Raw genomic sequence first — 9,840 nt, forward strand, 5'->3', positions numbered from 1 at the left:
AGGAAGGAAGGAAGGAAGGAAGGAAGGAAGGAAGGAAGGAAGAGGAAGGAACGAACGAAGGATGGTACGAACGAACGAACGAACGAACGAACGAACGAACGAAGGAAGGAAGGAAGAAAGGATGGAAGGAAAGGAAGGAAGGAAGGAGGGAAGCGAGGAAGGAAGAAAGAGAAGGCGGAATGAAAGAAGGGGGAAGAATCACGTTACGGTGCCTAGTTGTTACTAAAAATTAAATCGATCTCATGTACTCAATCGTCAATGGTCATAGTTCCTAGCATTATCGAACCCGTCCCACACGCAATCATTTCGAACTTACCTGTCAACTGTGAATGAGTGAGCGAGTGTGTTGTCCAACAGCGGGGTCAGGAACGATGTGCCAGTGCATCTGACTGTGTCGACAGCACACCGTGTCGTGTGTAGCACCGTCCCATCGTCGGTGTGTTGAGAACTGCCTGTGACGTAGTGGCCCTGTTTTTACGCGAGTTGGATGGGGCGGTGAGCAAACTACGCTCTCTGCGAGTTACTCTCTATTGATGCGGACAGCTATAAATACGTTTGTGAGTGTGTGTGTGTGCGTGTGTGTTTGTGTGTGTGTGTTTGTGTGACTGTTACGTGAGTGCCATGGTGTAGATGTGATCACAAGTTTTGTCGTCAAGTCGTAGGAATAGACACGTTTCTGTGGGCCTATACAAACTGTATTGGGGGATGTTTTGCGTTGTTTACTTAGATGTCAACACTGAACTTCGGTGTCTTTATTTCCTTTAGAACACTTCGGCACCAAAATAGTACGTTTTTTTCGAATTAAAATAATCGCAGAACACACCACACACTGCGCACCACAACAGAGTTACCTCCTGCCTTTTCAGTGTAACTCTTATTTCCGAAAATTAGCCACTGACTTCAATATAGATTCGTAAGGAATTTGTTCCAAGTTTTCCCTCGCACCGTAAAACTTCACAACCGACGCAAGATTTCACAAGCGGTAATTCAAAATCAGTAATCGTGAAATCCAAAATACCGAAAATGTACGAGTAGGCAGAGAGAAAGAAAGGGGAAAAAAGCAAAGCACGCGTTTGTGTTGTCTGACAGTGAAAACGATCTTCCAGAGAATTTCCCAGTCGAAGGGAGGCGATCGCACACATTCAAGAGGGAGAAAAGGGGAGAGAGGGGAAGAGAGAGAAAAAACTCCGCGGTACAAAAGGGGGCGCAACTGTGACTCGCGGACGGGAGCAGGGGCGGAGGCAAGGGAGCTAAGCGCCATGTCTCTATCGACAAAATACGCCACTGTGGGAGAAGAATATCCGTCCGAGCAGCCTTTCGTGAGAGGAAGAGAGTGCTCCCGGGACGGATAAAAAGGCAGACTGAATAGGCTACTTGGTTAATCATATTATTATTATTCCGGTATTTTATCTTTTTATTACGTTGAGAAAATATTCAATAAAAACAATGAAAGGAAACATAATTATAAAATGTGAAATTGTATGACGCGTATCATAATTTATCAGCTCCGGGGCTCAAAGCTGTAATTAGAGTCAAAGGCAATTCCATCCACTGTCTTTCTGCTAATTTTGTTAGCAGGCTGCAAAGCCAGGTTGACACGGCCGCTTATCGGAAACTGCCGGTTATGTTGAGGATAACGTTCTGTCACTCATTTTTTATTTGACTTGTGGCTTATCTATCACTTTATATTCATTTCTTTTTCTATCTATCTATCTATCTGTCTGTCTATCTATCTATCTGTCTATCTATCTATCTATCTATCTATCTATCTATCTATCTATCTATCTATCTATCTATCTATCTATCTATCTATCTATCTATCTATTTATCTATCTATCTATCTATCTAACTATCTGATTTTCATCTAATTGTCTTGGTGTCTATCAATGTGTGTATCTACCTATCTGTTCGTGTACCTATTCATCTATAAAATTATCTTTTTTTCTATCTATTTGTCTGCCTGTCTGTCAGTTTTTCTATCAATCGGTTTGCCTTTCATATGAAAGGCAATTGTTTCTATTCAAGTATGGGAAAGGGGTAAACTTGTAATATTTTATTCGGCATTTCCGCTTAACCTAATTGAAATTTAAATGTCTGTTTGTGCGCTTTTTGAGAGAAAATATACCCTTACCTCAAACACAAAGTATGCCATGCGTTAAAGATATCAAACGTTCACAAAATTAGAAATGAAGAATATGTCGCCTTTTTTAATTAAAGATGCATACAACAACATTGTTCCCTCCTTTCTCCGATACTAAAATATGCCACCAAAACATTGATGGCAACGTCATCCTATTGCTCTTTGACCTTACTTTGAGGGAGTCAAAAAGGCCATCACATAAAAGAACCCCTTTTTGAAAAATAAACAAAATGTTGTGGGGTTTTTAACAAATTCTGGCTGGGGTGTCCGTTTTTGATTACCTAAATTGCCTCTTTTTTTTAGATTGAATCATCTTATATAATACTTTTCATGTTATGTTTCTTTCCAAGTTTGGGTCTACTTTCTAAGTTTTGCTTTACTTTTCTTCCTGACTTTAGACCAAAAAATTAATTAAATGATAATATGAATGATCAGTCGCATAATGTAGTAATGGGCCAATTCTGCAGAGAATAACGGCCATGGGTGTTTTTATTTTATTGTTTTCGATGTATTAATTTTTGTGTTTTGTTTTGTTTTGTTTTTATTTTTCATTTTTTATTTTTTGCTAGGTTTATTTTTTGTGTTACGGGTGTAGTTTTGTTATATTTTTGTTGCTGTTTGTTTTTACATCACCTTAAAGTAAACAATCCACATTGTTATGAAACAAAGTGTGATTTTTATTCCCGGACTACAGTGCAATTGTAAAACTAAACATAACAAAAAAAAGTATGACAGATAGATATTGACTAGGCCGAATGTGTCCACCACCCCCACCCACACCCTTTCCTCCCCCTGATAATGATAACCTTCCGGGACAATTTGTCTTCTTTTTTAATTCAATGAAGTATTTATGCAATACAACATTATGTCCACGAACGTAGTATTGTTCCACCGTCTATATTGTGAAACTTGTACACATATCTTTATCGATTATTATCTGCTCAGTAGAAACTGGATACAGAATAATGTTGGCTCGTTTCTTCTGTGTCTGATCTATGGTAGCTTTCCTTATCTCAGCTTAGAATGCCTGACTTTAGCCTATCTCAAATCATCTCTATGACAATGGCATGGGCGGGGGGAAGGGGGATGGGTGGCTAAGATAATGTCTGCTCCCTGTAATTTTCTTTCTAGTGTTTATAGTGCCCTGGTGAGAGGGGAAACTCTCATGAAATTGAAAATGAATTTCACTATTTTTTGTAGTCCAAATTTGGCTCTTCAAAGGAAATTGTTAATTCCTCCCAGCCTGTCACAGCTCACTGACAGAAATATGCAATATTTGGCCCTTGATAAGGGATATAATATTTTTCATTATGAGGAAGTGTTTAAAAACAATTAATGGGTGTTTTATATGATGTGGTGTGACCCAATGGCCTTTGACACTGAATACACTTGATTACGTTTTCTTATTAGAAACCTGATAGGTTCCAGCTCAGAGTATTTGGTGTGTAAGACCGTGCTTCGAATAAAAAAAACGAGGCCTTATTAAATGCAAAGTTGCTTGGATCAGTTTTAAAGGCTTTTTGTCGACTTGTCGCATTCCCATCGAAGAAAGACTTTAAATTCGACGATCTTGACTTTTAAATTATCGTACTAGATTCTATATTAAATTAGCCGTGCAGTCTCGGCATTGAGAAGAATAAGACTGACGTGGTGCTAGCGTGTCGTACAAGGCGACTAATTGGCGAACCAGGTAGTGACTCCTGAAACAGAGTCATCCTGCCTCTAGGTCGGGGGTTGAGTCATGAGGCTAACAGCCTCTCTAGTAAAAAGAACCTGTTACAGAAATATATACAAGCAAAAACCATTATCTCTGCTTGGCTGATCGTGGATCTTCTCCAAATGGAGAGGTTATGATGCAAGGCGGTGAAAGCCGAAAGGAAGCTGCTGGGCAGAAGTCTCCACCACCATCCAAGTCCAAGTCTCTTCGGATCGGCTCGTGGAACGTTAGGACCCTTTATGAGGCTGGAAAAACTGCACAAGTTCTCCAAGAAATGCACCGATACCAACTACACATACTGGGAATCAGCGAGACCCACTTGAACCAGTCTGGACAGAAGCGAATGAAAGAGGGGGAGCTTTTTATTTATTCAGGAAATGACAGTGATGGACCACACAGGGAAGGAGTAGGGATGATCATATCAAAAACAGCTCAAAAGACATTCAGGGGCTGGGAAGCACATGGTCCAAGGATCATCATGGCCTCATTTGGAAATAAGAAAGAACTTAAGGTAAGAGAATGATGGTAGGAAGAAGGTCATTAACATGAACATCATACAAGTGTATGCTCCAACCAATGATGCAGAAGTGGAGAATAAAGATGACTTTTAAAACCGCCTGCAGAACGTCATCGACAAACTTCCAGGTAAAGACACCAACATTGTCATGGGAGATCTAAATGCAAAGGTAGGTTCGGACAATGGTCACAACGAGGAAATCATGGGCAGACACGGATTAGGAGAGGCAAATGACAACGGAAAAGGTTCCAAAACTTCTGTACATTCAACAACTTGGTCATTGGAGGTACAATCTTCCCACATAAAAGGATTCACAAGGCCACTTGGGTCTCCCCGGACGGAACAACGGAAAACCAGATTGACCACTTTTGCATCTCCCGAAAGTTTAGACGCTCACTGGAGGACGTCCGAGTCTTACGAGGAGCAGACGTCGCATCAGACCACCATTTGATCCTCGGAAAGATGAAACTAAAACTGAGAAGATATGCACAAGTCGCCGTTGGAAATCGTCTAAAATATGAAGTGAGCCTTCTGAAAGACCCAGTAAAGAAGAATGAGTTCAAGTTGGAACTGAAGAACAGATTTCAAGCCCTTCAAGATCTGGATGAATGTGAAGTCAACGAACACTGGGATAAGATAAGAGAGGCAGTAAATGCAACTTGCCAGAGCACCCTAGGACCCAAAGACAACACCAGGAATGAATGGATTTCACAAGACTCTCTAGACAAAGTCAAAAGAAGCAAGAGAGCTGAAGGCCCAAGTCAGCAACAGCCGTACCCGAACTGAGAAACTCGCTGCACAACAAGAGTACACCGAAGTAAACCGGGAGGTAAAGAATTCCATCAAGAAGGACAAGAATACCTACCTGAATGGCCTGGCCGAAAAGGCTGAGAAAGCAGCAACAGACGGGCACTTACGGATTGTACACCAGACTACAAGAACTCTTTCAGGTAGGTTCAGCAAGCCCACTCTACCAGTGAAAGACAAAGAGGCAAAGACTATCTTCAACCCAGAGGGGCAACTTAACCGATGGAGAGAACACTTTGATCAACTATTGAACAGACCACCTCCAGAAAATCAACCAGAAATTTTTCCAGCCAGAAATGACCTCCCAATAGTCACGGAACCACCTTCAAGAGAGGAAATTGAAGCCGCTATAAAAACACTGAAGTCCCACAAAGCAGCTGGTCCCGACCATATACCACCGTAAGCCCTTAAGGCAGAGAAAGATACGTTTGTGGAAATTCTCTATGCTCTGTTTGAAAAGGTTTGGCAAAAGGAGGAAATACGATCAGACTGGAAGGAAGGACACCTAATCAAGCTGCCAAAGAAAGGAGATTTCAGCAATTGTAACAACTACAGAGGCATTACACTCCTGTCCATACCTGGGAAAGTCTTCAACAGGATACTCCTGGAGAGAATCAAGCTGGCAACAGACGAGAAGCTTCGAGGAAACCAGGCAGGATTCCGCAAAAACCGATCATGTGTGGACCAGATCGCTACTCTGCGTATCATTGTTGAGCAATCGCTTGAATGGAACTCTCCACTCGTGGTCAACTTCATTGACTATGAAAGGCGTTTGACGGCGTGGACAGGGAAACTCTGTGGAAACTCATGCGGCATTTTGGAATACCTGAGAAAATCGTCAAGCTTGTGAAGGCCACCTATGATGGAACAAACTACCAAGTCTTCCAAGAAGGACAACTCTCAGAACCATTCCAGGTACAGACAGGAGTGCGACAAGGATGCTTGCTCTCACCTTTCCTCTTCATACTGGCAATTGACTGGGTCATGAAAGAAGCCACCAGAGGCAAACGTAATGGAATACAATGGATCCCTTGGCAGCAGCTGGACGACTTAGACTTCGCCGATGACCTTGCGCTGCTCTCTCACACACATGCTCAGATGCAAGAAAAGACCAAGGAACTCAACAGGCTATCAAGAAGTGTTGGCCTACGTATACATCCAGGCAAGTCAAAAGTAGTGAAGGTAGGAAAAGTTTCAAGCCCTGCTGTGACAGTGGAAGACACTCCCCTGGAAGAAGTGGACTCCTTTACCTACCTTGGAAGTGTCATCGATGGTAAAGGTGAAACTGAGGCAGACGTTAAAGCAAGAACTGCCAAGGCAAGGTCAGCCTTCAAGCAATTATCAAAAGTCTGGAAAGCAAGCAACATCTCGCTGCGCACCAAGATTCGACTCTTTAACTCCAACGTCAAGTCTGTGCTCCTCTACGGCTGCGAAACTTGGAAGACAACGAAAACAGTACTGAATAAAGTCCAGACTTTCATCAACAGATGTTTGAGGAGTATTCTAAGAATTAAGTGGCAGGATAGAATAAGAAATGAAGAACTGTGGGAAAGGACAGGACAAAAGGATATAGAAGTAGAAATAGGACTAAGAAAGTGGCGATGGATGGGACACACCTTAAGGAAGCCCAGCGGAAACATCACAAGACAGTCACTGCAGTGGAACCTACAAGGAGCACGAGGCAGGGGTAGGCCAAGGGAAACATGGAGGAGATGCGTGGAAATGGACATGAGAGAAATGAAGCTCACTTGGAACGAGCTTGGGAGGATGGCTCAGGACAGAGATAAATGGAAGGAGCTTGTATGTGGCCTATACCCTGCCAGGGGTGAAAGGCATTGATGATGATGATGATGATGACTATCTTAAATGGATCGGCAAATCCACCCGGTGCAGTATGTTCAAGGAGAAAAGGGCTTTTTACTAAGATGTCTCCATGTAGCCGAGAACTTCGCAGCATTCATTAACCATCCTTTATTGTAGTGGTTTTACCCCCTTTTGTCTGCATTGACACAGCAATGTTCGTTCATAACATGAGGTAACTCCTGTTAGGGCTACCCCGGCGTGAGAGGAATAGAGCATCCCGGAAGACAAGCAGATATACTTGATAGTACACTACTTCAGAATTACAAAGTTCTGTCAAACATTTTGGGAGTTTTGGGCTACTAAAACCCTGTGATCAGAAAGCAAATTCTCTGTCTGCTCTATCAAAATCGTAATGATATTGGGAATCGTTATCAAGATATTCAAAGAATTGCATTCGAAAAAGTTTGACATACTGTGAAACTCAAATATTTATGCGTCAAATTTCTCAAATCTAGGTAGTGAGAAGATACAACTTTTGTAATTCTGGGGTAGCGAATATAGATTAATTTTCCCACTCTGGATTTGAACTCGTGTCCTCTGTGTACAACAATGATGAGCCTATTTATTACACTACACAGACAGTATTTGAATACTACATCCACACAGGTTCTGGTTATGATTTCTCTGCCTGGCAGCCGCTGTAAAAGGGGAAGCCGACACACAAGTTTCACCGTTCTCCCTTTGATTATTATACTGGTGTCTAATGTCCCCAGCGACACTATTTAGATTATAATTTGAGGGAGCACGCTTCGACTCTGCCTGTCACAGCCAATCTGAGCTGAAGATGTGACATGTACAACGTATCAGTGGAAAGACCGAGATGTATGTTAAGATTTTTCCCCACAAGGGAATAAAACGCAGGTCTTCTGCATGCGACTACGAGGTGCCTCCCAGCTACAGATGCAAGTTCACCGTGTTATAAGTCTCATTATTCTTTTCATCAACTTTACTTTTGTACACTTTTTTAAAGATATAAGTTGTGCCGCTGGTCAAGAGTTTGTCACTCACCCTGTGGAATTACAAAAGCAAGGGGTATATTGTGAGTCAAAATTATATTAACTCTCTAGTGTAGGAGAAATATGCTAATCAAAATTATGTTAATACCTTTCTCTGAAAATCCAGTTTCGTAAAATGTTCAGGAGAGCCCAAAAAAGAAACATATTTTTGACTCTCAATAGCCAATCATGAAGTCAGAAACCAAATGTCTGTCTGCTTTATCAAAATTGTAAGATTATAAGGAGTCGTTATCAAGACTTTCAAAGAATCATAATGTTTGGAAACGGAAAGGTTATTACGTCAAATTTCTTACCCCGCCCCCCCTTTCCGGGGCAGTGCCACTGACTGTAGTGTCTTTAGGCCATTCCCAAAGGGGGGACATTTCTCGCTCAAGCATAGTACAATTATAAATGGGCTGACTCATGTCACGCTCATAACTGTGCCTGATCTACAACGGGGAACTGCTGCTTTTTCTTTCCTGTTCCTTACTGTTGTCATTTTCCTCTACTTCTTTTGTATGTGTTTGTCACTCTCTTGTGATCTGCTATTTCCGGGGTGCCTTGATAGCCGAAGCAGACCTTGTGCTGTGGAAGCTAGAGAGGTGAGCAGTCCAAGTCTGATTCCCTGCAAACCCACCCCTTGGCGCTCATACTCATATGACCTTATGCAGTTGCGAGCGCCGTAAAACCCTCTACTATAAAAAAATTCCTAAAACTAAGCACTGAGCAGATAAGACTTTTTAATTCTAGGGTTCACTTTGACTCACTTTGTATTTCTTCCAAGAAGAGTTCCCTTCCCCCCCCCCCCCCCCCCTGTGTATTTGCCAGGTCTCATTGACCTCTTTGACCTCCAGCTGAGTGTTACAGATGCCGCTCACAGAACAACCAGCATTGATTGGACGCACGATCAAGGCTGGGATGGGTATATAAAGACTAAATTTCGGACATGGGTCGATTTTTACTTACACTACAGGTATCACACAACTGAGACAGGAATACAATTTCGGACACATTTTGTTTATGTTTCATCACAGAATGATTGACCGTGTCTGTGTTGTAACAGTTAGGCGCTTCACTGTCTCACGCAGAAGACTCGAGTTCGATTTCCGTGTGGTGAGAATTTTTGTTGAGCCTCTCGGTCTTTCTGCTATGACGTTTCATCACTATCAGCCCGGATTAGTATTGATAGACAGGGTCGAAGGACATTTCCTCAACGGTGCCGATGTAAAACCCTTACAATTTAAATAATCGAAACAGAATGGGTTGATTTCCTTATATAGATTCTTGTAACTAAGAAAAGATGACATGTGTTTGACTATGGCTGCAGGGTTATTTTGATATTAAATAGGGATCGAGATAGACAAACAACTTGAAATGTTTTTCTTGGACTAGTTCCGCGAATTGTTATTGTATCGGGGGATAAATTAATGATGTTTTTGATTTCAGATATCTTTGACAGGGTTATGGTGATTTCAGATTCGTCAATGTTTACAGGTTTATGCAAAATAGCAGGTTGATCTTTATAGGTGAAAGCTTTACTCTTATTTGTCTCCATTTTAAAAAAAAATATTTGTTATAAATAAAAAGTAACTTCAGTATCTTTAATGACTAAAGGTTTATCAAAATGTGTACCGAATAAACGGGTCGCCGTTAGGGTTTTTAAAAATAGTTTTCTTTAATTGAGAACTAGTTTTAATAATCATTAGCTGTATGAAACAAATGAGGTTCACTTTTCTGGTATGAGGTATTTGTTACTTTCTCTATCTTGCTCTCTCTCTCTCTCTCTCTCTCTCTCTCTCTA

At 41.5% G+C, this 9,840-nt stretch overlaps 1 protein-coding gene across 1 annotated transcript in view; it reads right to left on the minus strand.

Annotated features, from left to right (window-relative positions):
* The window catches only part of LOC101863970 (neuronal acetylcholine receptor subunit beta-3), a gene marked incomplete in the record, with an annotated part of 188,339 nt that extends 187,007 nt beyond the window's left edge, over positions 1–1,332 (minus strand). The window contains 1 exon segment of the mRNA XM_005094696.3: positions 317–1,332.
* Positions 1,333–9,840: the final 8,508 nt, after the last annotated feature.

Source organism: Aplysia californica, unplaced genomic scaffold (genome assembly GCF_000002075.1).
Source record: "Aplysia californica isolate F4 #8 unplaced genomic scaffold, AplCal3.0 scaffold00087, whole genome shotgun sequence".
Lineage (NCBI taxonomy): Eukaryota > Metazoa > Mollusca > Gastropoda > Aplysiida > Aplysiidae > Aplysia > Aplysia californica.